Consider the following 19,145-nt stretch of genomic DNA (forward strand, 5'->3'; position numbering starts at 1 on the left):
TTTAAAACCCTTCCTTTCATCTATTTCCTTCACAAAACCCTCTTCCAAGCTCTCCTTTTCTTCAACAAACTCTCCAAACTCTCTCAAATCTCTCACAAATCTTCATCTTACTTACATTTTCGTGAAAACACATCACACCATTATCAAATCTTCCATTACATTGCTGATTTCTCCATCTTTCCCTCTCATTTGAGCCCTTTCATTCCCTTTTGGCTCATAGTTGTGTGGAAGCTTCACCATCTTCCTACTTCTCTCTTTCTCTCATTTCTCATGGCCCTCTTTGAGATTGTGACGGCCATATTTTCCATTTCTTCCCTTCTTTCCTTGATGGGGAAGAAGAGAGCGCCCGTGGATGAAGCCGGGCCGAGCCGCCCAACCCGTGCACGGAGGCCGAGAGGTGCCACCGCGAGCACATCTGCCACGCGCGAGTTCCAGATGAAGCGGGACCTCGATCCTCGAGCTCCTGTTAGTAGGACCTTGTTGGCGGAATTGTCGCATGGAGTCTATGAGGGGCGTAGAGTCCTTTTGAGGCTCATGTTGATCCGCGGCTCTTGGTGAGTTCTTTTTGTTGGAGCGCCTAGAAGGGGCTGGTTGGGGTCCCTTGTTCGAAGGCGAGTATCGCGCGAATGCTAGCACTGTCCGGGCCTTCTATGCCAACATTCTGGAGCCTTCGCTGTCTGCAGTTCAAGATTCCCCGTGGTAGCGGTCGAGTTGGAATTGTCAATGTTGCTTTGATATCCCGACTCTTGAAGGTGCCACTTGGGGAAGTGCATGACAGCGAATGTGAACGGTGTGCGCGAGAGGGATCGTCGCACCCGATCCTTGTGTGTTCGTCTGTGAATGGCAACCGAATAGGAGTCTTTTGGCTTCTCATGACGGACGACTTCCGCTTGCTTCACCACATCTTTACGTTCAATGTGTATCCTGGTGGAGCAACCGCAGCAGTGTACGCGCCCGATGGTAGATTTTCTATATCGATGGGCAGGATGCGAAGTTGTGTGCCGACGTACGTCCCCGCCCGATTATTCTCATCGCTCGTTCGAGTAGACGGACCGAGTCTCTTCCTTTGGCCGCCTCATTTGCAAGATCGCACATGAGTTTGGCTATAGGCTTGGAGCCGAGAAGCCGGTCCCTGTTCGTCATCTCAACTTGAGGACCCTTAAGCCGATGGAGGTTGGTTCTGGTCGGCTTGCCTCCGAGGGTGAGGCCGGGTCTCTGAGAGTGGTGATGATGAGAGTTATGCCTGAAGGTGGTGCGGAGTCCGAGGAAGAAAGAGCAAGACGAGGAAGAGATGGAGGCAAGGATTCGAGTGATCGCTCTCCTCCCGTGGTGCCAGAGCAGGGCGCAGCGGTTGCCAGAGATGCCCGTCTTACACGGCTTGAAGAAGGCAGGCTGTTTTACGCCAAGAGATGGTGGATCTTCGAGGCTTGGTTAAGCACAAGTTCAAGAAGATGTCCTGGACTTTGAAGTCTATCCTGTGTTGCTTGCAGGATAGGGGTGCTCCGCCTCCATCTCCCGCCGACGAGTAGCATCGCCGTGGCCGTCTTTGCTTTGTTTGGTGTTTCTTTACGTGTGTAGCCGTTGTTGGCTTGTGGTTGGAGTTGTTGTAGTGTGGTAGTTAGTGGTTGTAGTAGTTGTGGTTGTTTGTAGTGTTAGATGTTGTTGTTTTCATGCTTTCCTAGTCGTGATTCATGTATTGCCGCACTACTTGTATTGCGACGATTTTGATTAATGGAATGCATGTGGTTTGTTTTGGTGTTGTGCCTGTGTTGTTGTTGTGTGGATGGATTATGTGACTTAGAATCTCACAAGTTGCATCCTTTGATTTAATGTAGGGATGCCTCCTAAGGGTTCAAGACTTCGGCCCGTCTTTCTCTGATTGAGTCGCTCAGGGGTTCCTCCTCGAGCGATAGCAGCGAGATCCACAGCGGGTCCATCTCGTGGCCGGGTGTTGGGTCGACACCTATGGCTCCTCCACTCACGCCTCGGTTCCCGAGCCGAGCCATGCACCTTCTTCTCCTCCACTGTTGATAGGTTTGAGCAGATGATGTTGTTGATGCAAAGAGCAGCAGAAGCAGCAAGCAGACGCTAGCAGCAGCAAGCCAGCAGCTAGGAGTTCCTCTCCTCCATGGTTGGCATCTTTGCTCAGTCTCAGTAGGGGAGACTCCAACTGTTTCACCTATGCCTCCATCCGGGAGTGCCAGTGCCAGTGTGTTAGCGGCACATTCGAGCGATTCCAGCGCTTGAGACCTCCTACTTTTGCGGGTTCTCATAGACCCGAGGAGGCCGAGTATTGGATTGACCGCATCTCTAAGATGCCGAGGCCGTTGCACTGCTCTGAGGTCGAGCATGTTGAGCTTGCGACCTTCATGTTTGAGAAGGAGGGCTGTTTGTGGTGGGACAGTGTGCTTCGCACTGTCGAGGAGGACTTCGTGTGGTCGTGGCAGGCGTTTGAGGAGAAGTATTTCCCGGTTACGTACCGACATGAGAAGGAGAGTGAGTTCCTTCGCCTCCGCCTGGGAGGGTTGTCGGTTACGGAGTATGAGAACCGGTTACTGAGTTGGGGCGGTATGTTCCTTTGATCTCGGGGTGATCACCGATGAGGATGCGGCGGCTCGAGGGGCCGCGACCTGAGATCCGATCGAAGATTTGCTGTGCCAGCATTTCTTCATATGCGGAGCTAGTGAGCATGTCCTTGCGAGCAGAGCAAGACGGAGATAGTGCGTCCCGCATGCGAGCACCGATGCCTCCTAGGCCGAGACCGGATTTCCAGGGTGCACCTTTCCTCGGCAAGAGGTCGCGTGTTGATTCTCCTCCGAGGCGTTCAGTGCCGCCCGCTCAGCAGATGAGAGCTGATCTGAGATGTTCTTATTGTGGGAAGGTGGGGCACTTGGACCGTTTCTGCTTCTCGTATGCGAGCATGTGGTTTTACTCCACCGCAGAGGGTTAGCCGTCCGATGCCTCCGGTATTTCTCCTCCTCCTCTTCGATCGGCGCACTCATCCATCCTTCGACTGCAGCTCGGTTTCGTGCCACCTCGTGCCCATGGTTCCTCCGCCCGAATCGTCGCCAGCAGGCTCGTGTTCATGCGCTTTCAGCAGACGCCTATGTCTGACTTGGTGCCGAGGTCCTTTGAGGTGACAGCACATAAGAAGGTATTCCTGCTTCTGCTAGTGGATACAGGGTCCACTACTTCTCTTATATCTTATGCGGCAGTTAGGCGTTTGGGTTTGAGATTTGTTCTTATGCAAGGAGTGACGCTTACTACCGCTACGGGGATTTCCTCTGCTTTGGGCAAGCGTTGTATGGATTGTTTGGTCGATCTGGGAAGTGGATCAATCCGTGTTGATTTGCTAGTCATACCGCTTTATCACTACGATGTTATTATGGGTATGGATTGGCTCACGAGGATGCGAGCTGAGATTGATTGTGAAGCTAGATCTGAAAGCGCATGGACCCGAGGGCGAGATTGTTACTTTCCCGGTTCAGTTACCCTATTCGTATTGATTTTTATTCTTCTCTCTTGGAGAGTTCGGCAGAATCCTGGTTGGTTTAAATAAAACATCAGAGTTTGAAGATGTGTTTGAGTCGATTCCTCGATTACCTCCTCACCGTGAGATTGATTTTGCTATCGATCTTATGCTCGGTGCGGCGCCCATTTCTTTACCCACCTATCGGATGCCTCCGAGTGAAATGGAGGAGTTGAGGAAGCAGATAGATGGTTTGCTAGAATTGGGTTTTATTCGGCCCAGTGTGTCTCCTTGGGGAGCACCTGCTTTGTTTGTGAAGAAGAAGGATGGTTCCTTGCGATTGTGTATTGATTATCGCAGTTGAACTTCTGGTAATCGTGAAGAATAAGTACCCTTTCCTATGATTGATGATCTGTTTGATCACTTGAAGGGGGCACGGTACTTTTCAAGGTTGATCCGCAAGTATCATCGCTGCGCCAAGGATGGGGACGCGTAAGACCGCTTCGTGACCACGGTCATTATGAGTTCCTTGTGATGTCGTCGGTCTTACGCACGGGCCGTGTTCATGGATCTGGCGATGAACAGGTATTTCTTTCGCTTTCGATTCGTCATTGTATTTATCGATGACATCTTGATTTATTCGCGAGCCGGGCAGAGCACGAGGAGCACTTAAGAGCGGTATTGGGTACTCTAAGGGAGCATCAGCTTTTCGCACAGTTCAAGAAGTGTGATTTCTGGAAAGAGGAAGTCAAGTTCCTGGGACATGTGGTGTCCAAGGAAGGTATAGCCGTCGACCTTGCCAAGGTAGCCGCAGTCAGGACTGGAAGCAGCCTGGTTCAGTTATTGAGGTGATGAGTTTTCTTGGCCGTGAAGGATATTATCGACGCTTTATTCTGGACTTCTCGAAGATTGCCAGCACCGTTGTCGCAGCTGACACGTAAGGATTTGAAGTTTGCTTGGAGTGAGCAAACAGAGTTAACTTTCAGGAATCGAAGGACAAGTTGACGTCCGCCCCGGTGCTAGTATTGCCACAGCAAGGGGTTAAGTATATTATATATACGGACGCCTCGCGTTGTCCTGGGTTGTGTCCTTATGCATGACAGGTGATTGCTTATGCTTCGCGTAAACTTAAGGAAACACGAAGAGAATTACCCTACGCACGACATGGAATTGGCAGCTGCCATCTTCGCATTAAAGCTTTGGAGACATTACCTTTATGGTGAGGAGTTCGAGCTCTTTGCGACCACAAGAGCCTTAAGTATATTTTCACGCAGCGTGATTTGAATATGAGGCACGCAGATGGATGGAAACATTGAAGGACTTCAAGTTCGATGTTTCTTACCATCCTGGTAAGGCGAACCTTGTGGCGGACATACCTCCTTCCAACCTACCACGACACAGTGGGAGATGCGGCCTAACAGTATATGGCCCTCATGCGCTCATGCATCCACTTAGTCTAGACGTTGGAGCAACCTATGGAACCAAGAGGGTTCTGGGACTTTCACCCAGGGATATCTATAACACCCCATGTAGAACAAATTTTTAGTATCCCATCTGGCCATCCACGATATGCCTGTAGAGGTTACGACACTGATGTCACTAGGGCGTACAGTAATCATAATACACAATGCAAGATGCATGAATCATACAATCTAGTCATGCATCAATCCTGCACATACCGTGCGCTCATGTAAGACAATCTTCGCCTATCAGGGAGTCTTATAACAATCGACACTATGGCATATGCAATGGTCAATCATATCTCATAACAAACATGCAGATGATGGGTATGGGCATGTATCATGATGCTATGCTGTCACATACTCATAATTGGTATCAATAACCGGCATCGACAATCGATCTCGACAATGTGGACATTAAACCAACATTGCCCCTAAAGAATGGCCCATATAGGGCCTAACATATAGTGGACCCACGGCCTCACATAAGGGCCAAATATATAACACTATGGGCCTCACTCAAGAGCTTAATACACATCACGATGGGCCTTTCACATGGGCCTAACATAGATCACAATGGGCTCCATCACATGGCCCTCAAATGCATCATAATGGGCCTCATCACATAGGCCTCATATACATCACATTGGGTGTTAAACATGGGCTAAATACACATCACAATGTGCCTCAAATACGGGCCGCATATACATCACATTGGGCCCAAGACAGGGGCCGAATGCACATCACAATGAGCCTCAAATACAGGCCGCATATACATCTTATTGGGCCTCGACAATCGAAATCGGCCTCGACAATCAGAATCGGCCTCGATAATCAGCCTCGACAATTAAAATTAGCCTCGATAATCGAAAATCGAAATCGGCCTCGGTAATCGGAATCGGAATCGACAATCGGAATCGGCCTCAACAATTAAAAATTAGAATTGGCCTTAACAATCGGCCTTGACAATCGGAATCGGAATCGACAATCAGAATCAACCTCGACAATCAGAATCAGAATCGGCCTCAACAATTGGCCTCGACAATCGAAATCGAAATCGAGCCTCGATAATCGGCATTGACAATAGGAATCGAAATCAGCCTCAATAATTGGCCTCAACAATTGGAATCGGTATTGATAATGGGAATCGACCTCGACAATCGAAATCGAAATCGGCCTTAACAATCGGAATCAGAATCGTCTTTAACAATCGGCCTCGACAATCGGAATCTGTATCGATAATCGAAATCGACCTCGATAATCAGAATTGAAATCGGCCTCAACAATTAGCCTCGACAATCAGAATCGATATCGACAATCGAAATCAACGTTGATAATCGGCCTCGACAATTAGAATCGGAATCTACCTCAATAATTGGCCTCGATAATTGGAATCGAAATCAGCCTCAACAATCGATCTCGACAATCAGAATTAGAATCGACAATTAGGATCGACCTCGACAATAGGAATCGAATTGACCTCAACAATCAGCCTCGACAATCAGAATCAATATCTACATTCGGGATTGGCTTCGACAATCCGAGTCAGAATCGGCCTCAATAATCGGCTTCAACAATCGGAATCGGAATCGACAATCGGGATCGGCTTTGATAATTAGAATCGGTGAGAATGGCCCTAACAAGGCCTAAGGGAAGGTCACAATGTGGACATTTAATCATTATTGCCCATCAATGTGGACATTTAACCATCATTGCTCCCAAGGAGTGGCTCACAAAGAGCTAAATGTATTGTAGGCCCATGACCTCATACAAGGACCTAATACACATCACTATGGGTCTTACTCATATGTCAAATACTCATCACAATGGGTCTTGACACATGGGCCATGATTACATCACATCGGGCCACAATACATGGGTCTCATATACATCAAATGGGCCACACTAATGGGCCTAATACCTCACAATGGGCCACAATACATGGGCCACACATACATCTCATGGGCCTCATCATATGGGCTATAAACACACACATGGCCTTGCTCATGGGCCTCAAATACATCATGATGGGCCACAACCCATGGGCTTCAAATACACAATAGGTGGACCCTACACATGGGCCTAATATACATCACAGGTGGGCCTTGCACATGGGCCTCATACACATTAAGTGGGTTGCATCAATGGGCTGCATTAATGGGCCTCATACACATCAAGTGGGCTACATCAATGGGCCGCACTAATGGACCGAATTAGCATCACCATGGGCCTCATACGTGGGCCTCATATACAACAAGTGGGTCGTACTACTTGGGTCTCGTATGCATCAAATGGACCACATATCTAGGCATATAATACATCAAATGAGCCTACCAATATAAATAGGTGGGCCTCGCCCATGGGCCAAAATACATCATGATGGCCTCATGGATGGGCCGCATCATTGGTCCTCAAGTGGGCTTGGACCACACCCAAAATCATTTCAATCGTTGTAGGTGTAACATGTGTATCACTGTACACTATCAATTCATGGGGCACATGGCCCATTAATGATGACCAGCACTGCCCAAACATTGTCCATATAAATCAGCACCATCTAGACCTTGTTTATGTAAATCAGCATCATCCAAATATTGTCCAGCAGCGGGTCCCACCATCAAGATGGCTGGGACATACATATACATCACGTGGGTGTCCCACCATTCCTTTAGAAAAAATATGGACGGCATTATAAAACACACACATCATGGCTGGGATCCACCGTCCATGGGTTGAACGGTGATGTAGCGGATCATCAAGGTGGTCCCACTATCATGACAGAAGGACGGTGTGGGTGCAACAGGCACCATGGTGGGGCCATACATGGCACCGTCCAAACTGTTTGGACGGTGTGGATCTAGTGGGCTATGCCCATCACAAGAGAGGGAGAAAGAGAGAGAGAGAGATTGGTGAGAAGGGGAGGGACCCCACCACTATGGGACCTCTCTATACAATGCATACATTATGATGGGCCCCACAACAAGTGGTCCCTAAAAATTATGAAATCCAACGGTCAATCACCCACCATTCTTGCTTCTTTTAGGCTCCTTAGAACGCCAAACTCCTTAGCTTTGATCTTAAAGGAAGGTGATGAAGAATGAAGGGTTGAGATGGGAGGTGAGAAGGTTAGGGAGTGGGCCACACACAAAACTCTCTCATGGAGTTTGGGAGAGCTTGGACTTGGGGATTTTTTAGTTGCTTGCAAAACGGGTTTGAGACATGAGAGAGAGAGAGAGGTTTATAAGGAGAGAGAGAGGGATGGGTGATGGAGTGATGGGTGATGTGTACTTTGACATGTAAGCAATCGGTTGCTTTGACTTTTAGGGTTGTTTGGGGATGGGGTGTGAGGTGATGTGTACTTGACATGAGATGTGATTGATGGGATGTGATGTGATTGATTTGAAAGATTGTTTTAAGTTTGCAAATGCGCTACATTTTCCTCAAACTGAACGTAGGCCCACATCTCCTGACCTAGGTATTGCCTCGGCGTTGGAACCGCGGCGATGGCGCAATCGCAATGATATAAGTCTCGGGTTGAGTTGACTCTAGAATACGGGACACAACTCAGAATCACGTGCAAACGCCGATAACAGATCGGGGGTTACTGGAATTCGACCTAGAGGACCGCGGAGGCCTACGGAACGATATGGGCTTACACAACCTGTCTACTTCTTCTGTCCCATGGGTTGTTCTTCATACACTTTACAGTTTGTCCGGAGAGTTGATCTTTCCAGTATGTCTCCTCTGTGTCTCTCTCTCCTTTCCTTTTATTTCATTGTCAACTTTTCTTTCTACTGATATGTCTTTCGAGGACATCTCGAGGGAAGCTTTTTTCTCGGAAGCCTTGTACGGGGAGTCCATACATGATAGTATGAACTCTAGGTTGGCTACATCTTTGATGGAAACATCGTCAGCGATGATACCTCGTGGTGGGGAGGCTTCTCCGCCTCAGGTGGATGCGACTTTCTCGTCTTCCCTTAGGGTGGCCTTATTGGCCAACATTTTTATTTCTCGATTGCACCTGAAGGATTTACAAGCCATCTGGTTAGAGTTTGGGATCCCAGACTTGGTAGGGTTGTGATTACCCCGAGCTGGGGAACTTTTGGGTCATCCTCCCACGAGGGAGGTGGCCCTTTATCTAATTTTTTTCTTATGGCTTCCGATTGCCTTTCCATCCACTAGTGAGAGAGATGTTGCACCGCTTAAGACTTGCTTCAGGATAGCTTAACCCTAACCTATGGCGAGCGTCTTTGAGTGTTATATCTTATGTAAGGCCCGTATCTTAGTCTGTACCATTCCTTAGATTCTCGTAATCCTCTCTGTCGAATTTCGGTAAACCGCAACCTGTAATTAGCATTTATGCACGACCTTGAGTCGCACCCTGTTGACGCAAGTCGACTTGACCCGAGACTTGTACCCCTACGACCGAACCGTCGCTACGGTTTTAACATCGTGTCTCGCGTGCCGATGCGATACCTAGGTTAAGAGTTGTGAGCCCACGTTTATTTCAAGGAAAATGCCGTGCATTGCGAATCCCAAGAGAATCTCTACCCAAACATCACATCAATCAATCAAAGTACAACCCATCACAACCCATGCATTTCCCATCCCTTTCTTACCAATAAAGACAAGCAACCCATACCCCATGCCACCTCACCCCCAAAAGTCAACTAAAACTCATACCTCTCATCACATCTCTCCCTACACAACCATTCTCCCATCTCTCACTCCATCCCATCTCATTTTCTTCACCATTTTCTAAGCTTCCATGAGAGAAAATTTCTAAGGAGAATGAGCCAAGAGAGGATCCATCTCCCTACAACCCAATCTCACCATCCAACCATCCATACTTCATCATCCACCATCAAAGGGAAAGACTAAGAGCTAAGGGGTCCAAGGAGCCTAGAAGAAGTGGAATCGGTGGGTGATTTATGGGATTAGATTGTGTTTTTTGATGATGGGCCAAGTGGGGCCTACCGATTGATGGTATGGATCTCACTTTGGACCCTAGGTGTGGCCGATGGCCCACCATGATTCATATGTTCATCCCATGATGGGGCCATTCTCCATGGACCCCATCATGATGTTTATCTTGATTTCCATTGTAAGAGGTCATCTAGACCTTAAGTTTGTGGTGGGGATGGTATCCCCACCTTGATTTTCATTTTTGAAGGACCCACATGTTTTGAGACCTATTTTGGTGCATGTAATATAGCTTAAGAGAGCTCATAGTGGCAGAGCTCTATTTACCACTCGATTATCTCTCTCCCTCTCTATCTTTCTTCATGATTAATGGCCCACTTGATGAGTGTATGAGTTTCGTCCACGCTGTCCATTTAAGTGGGTCAATTCGCTGTCCATATGGGTCCACCTTGCTGCCCATTTTGGGCAGGACTGGATGACGAGAAATCATATATATCAGCTTATTTCAAAGCTTCTTGGGGGCCCACCATGAGGTGGCCAACTGATGGACAGATAGGATCACCCATGTGGACCCCACCCCATGTCATATGTGTGATGTATCATCCACCATCCAGTAGCAGGTGCTGCTAGAGGGACAACACAAATATCAATTTGATCCAGTGGGTGGGCCACGCTGACGTGGACCCACCTTGATGTATATGCCGAGCCTGCCATGGTATACGTGTTATATTCCCACCGTCCGTGTGACCACCTGGTGTATGTGTTGCTCCCATACCGTCCAGCAAGGGACGGTGTTGGGGCACCCTGATGTAAGTGTTTTATATACACCGTCCACTGTCTAGTCATGGATGGTGGGAGTCCCCTGACGTAAGTGTTCCATTCAGGCTGTCCAGTCCACTGGACGTGGACCACCACCTAACGTATGTATTGTATCCACACTGTCCATCTAACTTCTCAGCTCATTTTAGGCGTTGATCCGAAAAATGAAGCCAATTCAAATCTCTGGTGGGCCACATCATCAAATAGACTATTTTAATAGTGATAAATTGTTAGGGCCCGCTGTGACATTTCTGTCCGTCAAAACATATCCAATATTGGACTTATTGGAACTGTTCCAAGCCTAGGAACCCAACCGGTGGAGTGGATCCTCTTTATGTGGGCCCCACCTATGAAAATCCATCGGAGAAGAATAACAATAATAATAATAATAATAATAATATATGTAGACGCTGCTGCCAGTGTCCTGCTGCTTGGAACATAGGCAGGGATCGTGGGCCCCACCATAGGCCCCACCATTATGTAAGTCGGTCATCTACACCGTGCATTTGATGGGTCCCCTTTAGCAATGGTTCACCCCTAAAAAGTAGCTGTACATAGAACTTAGGTGGCCCACACCATCTTCAATCATGTGAAGACATGTTAAATCATATAAAAGCACTTGTTGGGGTCCATTTGAGATTTGGATGCACCTGAAACTTGGTTTAACCCCTTAACCAAGTGGGAGACACTTATTGGATGGGCTGGATTTGTGAACCACGACTTGGTGGGCCCAACTAATGATTGTGAATGTTTTAATGGAGGCTAAACCTCTCAACTATGTGCCTGGTGTGGCCCACACAAGCCACAGATTGACTTGATTTTAAGTCTCAGGCCCCACCATGATGTGTGTATTATACCCACACTATTCAGTTATTTTTCCAGGGCCGTGGGCCCCATTGCATTGTATGGCCCACCATGATATATGTCTTATGTACACGCTGTTTGCCCAATTTTTTGGGCCATGGGCTACCCCATAAGGTCCACCATGATGTATGTGTGTTACACACACTATCCATTTATTTTTGGGCCATAGGCCTTATTGCCTTGAGAGGCCCACTTATTGTACATATGAGGCCCATTGTGTTGTGTCAGGCCCATTGTGATTGTATAAGGCCCATTATGATTGTATGAGGCCCACTATGTATGTGCGAGGCCCACTGTTGTATATGAGGCCCACTATGTATGTGTGAGGCCCACCGATGTATATGAGGCCCATATAATGAGGCTCGATGTGATATATATGTGGCCTATGAGTGAGGCCTGATATGATGTATACATGGCTCTTAAGTGAGGCCCATTGTGATGTATATTAGGCTCTTGTGTGAGGCCCATTATGTTGTATTGAGACCCTTATGAGGCCATGAGTCCCACTATATGTTTGGTCCTATGAGGGTCACTCTTTAGGAGCAATGTTGGTTGAATGTTCACATTGATGGGCAATGATGGTTAAATGTCCGCATTGTGACCTTCCCTTAGGCCTCGTTCGGCCCATCCTTGATGTGAGGAGAGTATATCATTATCATATAACATGCTTAGTATAGCTCCACGATCCATGCCTGTAAGACCTATATCCTATACCGTATCGTTCCATAGGCTTCCGTGGTCCTCCCGGTCGAATTTCGGCAACCCTCGACCTGTATCCGACGATTGTGCACGATCCTAAGTCGAGTCCTGTATATCAGAGTCGACTCAGCTCGAAACTTGTACCCTAGTGACCGCGTCGTCACCACGGTTCCAACGCTGTGACTCGTGCATCGACACAATACCTAGGCCAGAAGATATGGGCCGGCGTTCATCTCGAGGAAAACGCCGCGCGTTGTGAATTCTAAGAGAATCTCTATGATCTGTCACATCAAATCAAGTCAAGTACCCCACTCATACCCAATGCCACCTCACCCTATCCTAAGTACAAACATCCACTCCCTCTTTTCCACAAGTCAACTCTCTTTCCCTACCCATCCATTTTTTACCAAAATTTCAAACAAACCCATACCTCTCCATCCCCTTCCTTACAACACCCATTCAACCCATCTCATATCAATCCATCATTCCTCTCTCTCTCTCTCTCATTCTCTAAGCAATCTCCCAACTCCCATGAGAGCTTCCAATGTCCAAGCTCTCTCTCCCAAAAACATGTGTGACCCACTTTCCTACCCTCTCAACTCCCATCTTAACCTTCCAATATCATCAACCTCCATCAAAATTGAAGGCAATAAGCATAGGAGTCGAAGGAGCTAAAGAAGAAGGCTGATAGGTGGGTGATCCACCATTGATTTTCGTTTAAGGGCCCACTTATGATGGGACCCATTTTTTGATGTGTGTGTTATAATCTTGAGGGGCCCATAGTGGCAGGGTCCCTCCATCTCGTCCCTCTTTCTCTCTCTCTTTCAATTTCTTGTGGTGATGATGAAGCTACGTGGCCCACCCGAATGGACCCCACCTTGATCTTATGTGTTGTATCTGCACTGTCCAATCCATGGACGGTGGGAGAGGATTGGATGGTGTACTTCACGTCAGTTAATTAGCTGCTGTATTGACATGAGTAAGAGTTGTGGGTCCCACCATCCTTATAACCAGTGTACTGACGTCACCAAGCTGGTATATGTGGGCCCCACCATATGATGTATGAGTTACATCAAAACCATCCATCTATTTATCCAGCCATCCAATTGTCTGGACATGCTCTCGGGACCCACCATGACGTCAGCGTTCCATGTGCCATGTGAGGCCCTACCCTGATGTATGCGATTACATCCAGACCGTCCGTTAGATGGACGTCCACCCTCCTGAATGTTGGATCTGTTTTTTTTAAAAGAAGAAGTAATATAATAATAATATAATATAATAAATAATATTATATAATATATATTCATATATTTAAGGGAGAGGAATGGAGTGGGTGGCCCGTCACGTGGGACTCGCCCTGGGGTATGTATTGTATATCCCCTATATCCATCTGTTGATCTAGACCGTTGGACGATCTGGATGTGGGGCATCAGCACTGTATTATAAGGGTCTTATTCACACCGTTTGCCCCTTACTAGATGGTGGGACCCAGCCACACGTGTGGGTCCCCACCGTTCAGCTAAGCTGGGACATGGCCCTCCATGATGTATATACATTAGATCTAAACCGTTTATCCATTTGGCGAGCTCGTCCTAATGACGGGCCATGTATGAGGACCCCTCCCTGATGTATGTGTTATATCCAAACCGTTCATTCATTTGGTGAGCTCGTTTTATGGCTTGGGACAAAATAAATAAATAAAAAAAATAGATCTAGCATCATGTGGACCACACTGCAGAAAACAGTGAGATTGAACGTCTACCATTGAAACTCTTTTGGGGTCACAGAAGTTCTGGACCAATATGATATTTATTATCTTTATTGTATTGGTTCAGGTCCTTGTGACCTTATAAACAGATTGGATGAAAAATAAACGTTATGGTGGGCCCATTGAGGTTTTAACAGTGGAAAAATCATTATTTCCACCATTATTTGTGGCATGGTCCAGATGATCTTTTGATAAGATTCATTTGTTTGGATAATGCTCTAAAATGATCTCTATAGATGGATGAATGGTGTAGCTAGAATGGCTCGTTGATGCGGCCGATTTGATGTATTTGGGACCCACTTGATGAGGCCCGATGAGATGTGTCTAGGGCCCATTTGGTGAGGCCCGATTTAGTGTATTTGAGGCCCGTTTGAATCGGCCCATTCGATTTGACCCATTGATTTGACCCATTTGAATCGGCCCATTTGACTCGGCCCATTCGATTCAACCCATTTAAATCGGCCCATTTGATTCGGCCCCTTTGAATCAGCCTATTTGATTAAGCCCATTGATTTAGCCCATTTGAATCGACCCATTTAATTCGGCCCATTTGACTCAACCCATTTGATTCAGCCATTGATTTAGCCCATTTGATTGGCTGATGTTATATATATTAGCCCATGAGTGAGGCCCAATGTGATGCGTATATGCCTCATAAGCGAGGCCCATGATGATGTGTATTAGGCCCTTGTATGAGACCGTGGGCCCATTATACGATTGGCCCTATGAGTGTCATTCCTTAGGAGTAATGTTGGTTAAAGGTCTACATTAATGGGCAATGATGGTTAGACGTCCACATTTTGACCTTCCCTTAGGCCTTGTTAGGCCCATTCTCATCATTCTCTAGTGGGTTAAACCATATGCTTGGGTCTCATTGATTTTAATTGATTCATTATCGGTCGTCCATTTATGGACCCCACCTTGCATTGAGGTTGATTATCGATGCCGATTATCGGTGCCGATTGCTGATACTGGCTACCGTTGCTGATTATGAGTTTGTGACAGCATAGCATTATGATACATGCCCATACGCATCATCTGTATGTTTGTTATGAGATGTAATTGACTATTGCATATGCTATAGTGCAGGTGGTGTATGGGACTCCCTGATAGGCAGAGTTATCCCACATGAGTATACGGTATGCGCAGGATTGATGCATGATTGGACTGCGTGACTCATGCACTTTGCATTTGTGTGATTGTGATTGCTGTATACCCTAGCGACATCAGGGCCATAGCCTCCACAGACATATCGTGGGTGGCCGGATCAGATACATGAAATACTGTTTCTAGCATCGGGGCGCTATAGATGTCCCTGGGTGAAAATTCCTAAACCCGATGGTACCAGATGATGACTCCAATATCGAGACCGAGTAGATACATAAGCGTACAAATGCCGAATACCAGGAGGCCGCGTCTCCCACTATGTTGTGGTTAGTTAGAATGAGGTGTGGCCTTACCCGCCCGAGCGTAGGGGGCATTGCTAGGCTGAGTTTGACCAGCTCGTGAATGGGTCCACTATCGACATGCCGGATAGGTATTGGCAGACTATTGGCTAGGCGTATAGTGAGGTTTCTTACGCTCACTTGGACTGTGCGCCTAGGAAAGGGGCAGTATTATTTGGAGTGTACTAAACCCTGGTAATTATCCAGAATGAGATATTTGATGCTCTAGTGATGAGCTGTAATGATATGTGGACTTGGATGAGGATTGGCATGCTTGAGTTGCATCTCGCATCGCATGGTCTTGATATGTCCGATAATATTCATATCTTGCACCGCATAGCCTTGGTTCGGCTTATTGCATTCATGTACCCATCAGCATGATTCCACATTACTCTGATATTGCATTCTGAGCACGTTCACATTATGCACACACTTACACCACCCTCTAAGCTTTCAATAAGCTTATGCATGATTGATGCGTGCAGGTGATGCCAGGACGCAGCCGTAGCCTTGCCACAGTGGGAGCATGCAGTCGAGCTTCAGAAGTTTTCATTATTATCTTGTGTTTTCCTTCATACACATTATACTCAAGTTTTTTTTTTTATCATAGTGGATTTTGTGATGGTGTTCTAGTGGTTATTGTTCGTGGGTTATGCTCCTTACGAATCAAAATTATGTTAGAAATTCTCCTTGTAGAATCCCAGGATCGGAACCTGATGTATGGGTGCTGGGAGCCGAGAATGGGATACTACGGAGGTTGTCGGTGCCGGATTCGGTGATCAAGAATTTTGTGAGCCCAGTTTCTGAGTTTGGGCGTGACAATGCCCATGCGCATTATATGTATGCTTAATATGAGGAGTCATTGATCATAACACATGCCATTGGGTTAGTTTACTATAAGACTCCTTGTTAAACAGAGTTACTCCACATGAGCGCGCGGTACGTGCAGATTTGATGCATGATTGGATGGTATGACTCATGTATCTCGTATTTTGTGATATGACCACGTACGCCCTAGCGACATCAGGGCCGTGGCCTCCACAGGCATGTTGTGAATGGCTAGATGAGACACCGAAAATAGTTTTCTACATGGGGTGCCATACATGTCCCTAGGTGAAAGTCCCTAAACTCTCTTGGTACCAGAGGATGCTCCAACATCGAGACCAGGTGGAAAAAATGAGCGTCCGAATGCCGAAAACCAGTAGGCGACTCTCCCACCGATCTTAGTCAGTTGGAAGGGGGTGTAGCCTTACCCGCCCGAGATAGGGGGCATAGCTAGGCTGAGTTTGACTAGCTCGTAAATGGGTCCGCTATCGACGTGCTGGGTAGATATTGGCTGACTACTGGCCAGGTGGATAGTGAGGTTTCTTCCACTTGCATAGTTGCGTGTGTAGTGGGCGGCGATCTGGTGTAGAGTATAATAGACGCCGGTGATGATCCCAGAGATGTATAGTATTGATATGTAAACTTATTGAGTAGGAGTTGTATACTCATCATTTTACTCATTAATTCATTCATTCCCTATCCACTTAGGCTGGTGGTGCGTAACTAATTTTTATGTGTACCTTCGCAATGGCCAAGATTTTGGCTGGGGTGCGCAACCAACCTGAGATCAGAAGTTTACTACATTGAGTTTGGCTATCCAAATTTAGGTATGGGACTAGTTTGGATAGAAGTCCCTTGTGATGGACCCCATAGCCTGCGATGCTACGTACTATCATCCCAACTTCACACTCTAGCTTGGTCATTTCATTCGCACTGCATATTGCATTGCATCCTTAACACATAGCATTTGGTTTTCTATGCTTTTATTTTTTCATAGCTTGAATAAGGTCAACGGTATTCGTAGATTTATCAGGATTTGCATACTACATTGCTTCCTCAGTATATGATATTTACTTATTATGTTTTTGCATAGTATAGCCTGGATAAGGTCGATGGTATTTATGGACTTACCAGCATATTTTCGCATTGCTTTAATATTTCATACTTGGCACTTACCTTGCGCACACACTTATACCACCCTCTAAGCTTTCTATAAGCTTATGCATGATAGATACGTGCAGGTGACATTAGGTCGTTGTAGTGTTGAGCTTGGAGCGTGCAGCTGTCTCCTGGAGCTTTAATTTTCGATATATGTATTTCTCTTTCGGCACTATATTAAAATGTTTATCTTAGTGGATATGCGATGATGATGTTACCTTTCTGATTTAGGTAAACTTGTGGTTATGCTTCTTACGAAATAAATGTACGTTGGAAAATTCTCCTTATAGGATCTCAGGATCGGAATCTGGCGTATGGGCGCTGGGAGTCGAGAATGGGGTACAACGGAGGCTGTCGGCATCAGATTCGGCGATCAAGAATTTTAAAAGTCCAGTTTTTGAGTTTGGGGCATGACATCTTATGATGTAAGATCAGCCATTTTGAGCTCTCTGTGGATGAGCTCTTATACTTGTACAAGACCAAGAGCAGCCCAGGCTCTCGTGGCTAGTATTAGTTTTCCTTCTAGCCAAGCAAGGGCCAGGCCATTATTACAAACAACCCTTCATCCAATAAGGGTTGGAAGGAAAGGTGGTTCTTTGCTATGGGAGAGTGTGGGGTTCCTGCATCGGAGCTGAGCATGTCGCGGCTCGGGTTTTACCACGTTTGTCATTTGAGGTAGAGACTTGAGTTGTTGGTTTACATTCGCAGGCTATCTTTGATTTCTCACTTTGTGATTTTTAACTTATCTGGTCGCTTCCTTTTGCAGCTCTTACTCAGTCCTAACCCCATCTCTCGAAAGCCCTCCTTTGCCAGGTCAGGATCGCTCGAGAGTATCTCGCAACCCATTGGGATTGTAGGAGGTTAATCACTCCGACTTCCTGTCGCAGGTTAGCTTATCGGCGGTCAGGTTGTGAGGTAATTTTTTTGCAAGGCTCTTGTATGTACATTCTTCTTTATTTACTACATATATACTTTTCTTTACAAAAATGGCAGATCGTGTCCTCGGGGCAAGAGGATGAGGCTCCCCTCTGTAGTGGAGATGGAGCGGCTAAAGGCTGGTGCTAAGAGGTTCACTCCCTCGACGCTTGCACGACGCACATCTGGGGTCGAGGCTACAGGGTCCTCCATAGAGAGGTCGACGACGGGGCATACAGTGATGAGTCATGCCCTTGGGATTCTTCCCCCGACCATGCAGTCAAAGGCGGGGGTTGATGCTGTGGTAGAGAAAAGAGATGCTATAGCGAAAGTTATCCTTGAGACAGCTCCCATGGTGCTCTAGGAAGTTGTTTCGACTGCAGTAGTGCTCCCCTCCCCTAAGCATGCCTTTAAGGGAGGTGGTAGACTTGGAGTCATCTCCTCCTCGTGTTGAGGAAGAACGGGCGAAGGCTGCTCCTACGGGTGCTGCTGAACACCAAAGTTCTGCCCCTAAGGGGACTGTGGGTGTAGGGATGTCGGGGATGACAGTCCACACAGTTCTCCTAGGACATATGGTCGTATTGGCCAACTGGGGTCATTGTCATGTGCCCAAGGAGGAGGTTAATATGATACTTTCCATGCATCCTGATCTCCTGATCAGATCTATGGCGTCGATGCTGATTAAGGTAATGTTGTTAGCTCTCACTTTTTTTTCTTCTCTTTATGCATTTGCTAACCTTTGTCCCTTTCCTATTTGCAAAGCGCCATTGGGGTTCTCACCACCCGCCACCTTTTGA

Source organism: Magnolia sinica, chromosome 10, assembly GCF_029962835.1.
Source record: "Magnolia sinica isolate HGM2019 chromosome 10, MsV1, whole genome shotgun sequence".
NCBI classification, from domain to species: Eukaryota; Viridiplantae; Streptophyta; class Magnoliopsida; order Magnoliales; family Magnoliaceae; genus Magnolia; species Magnolia sinica.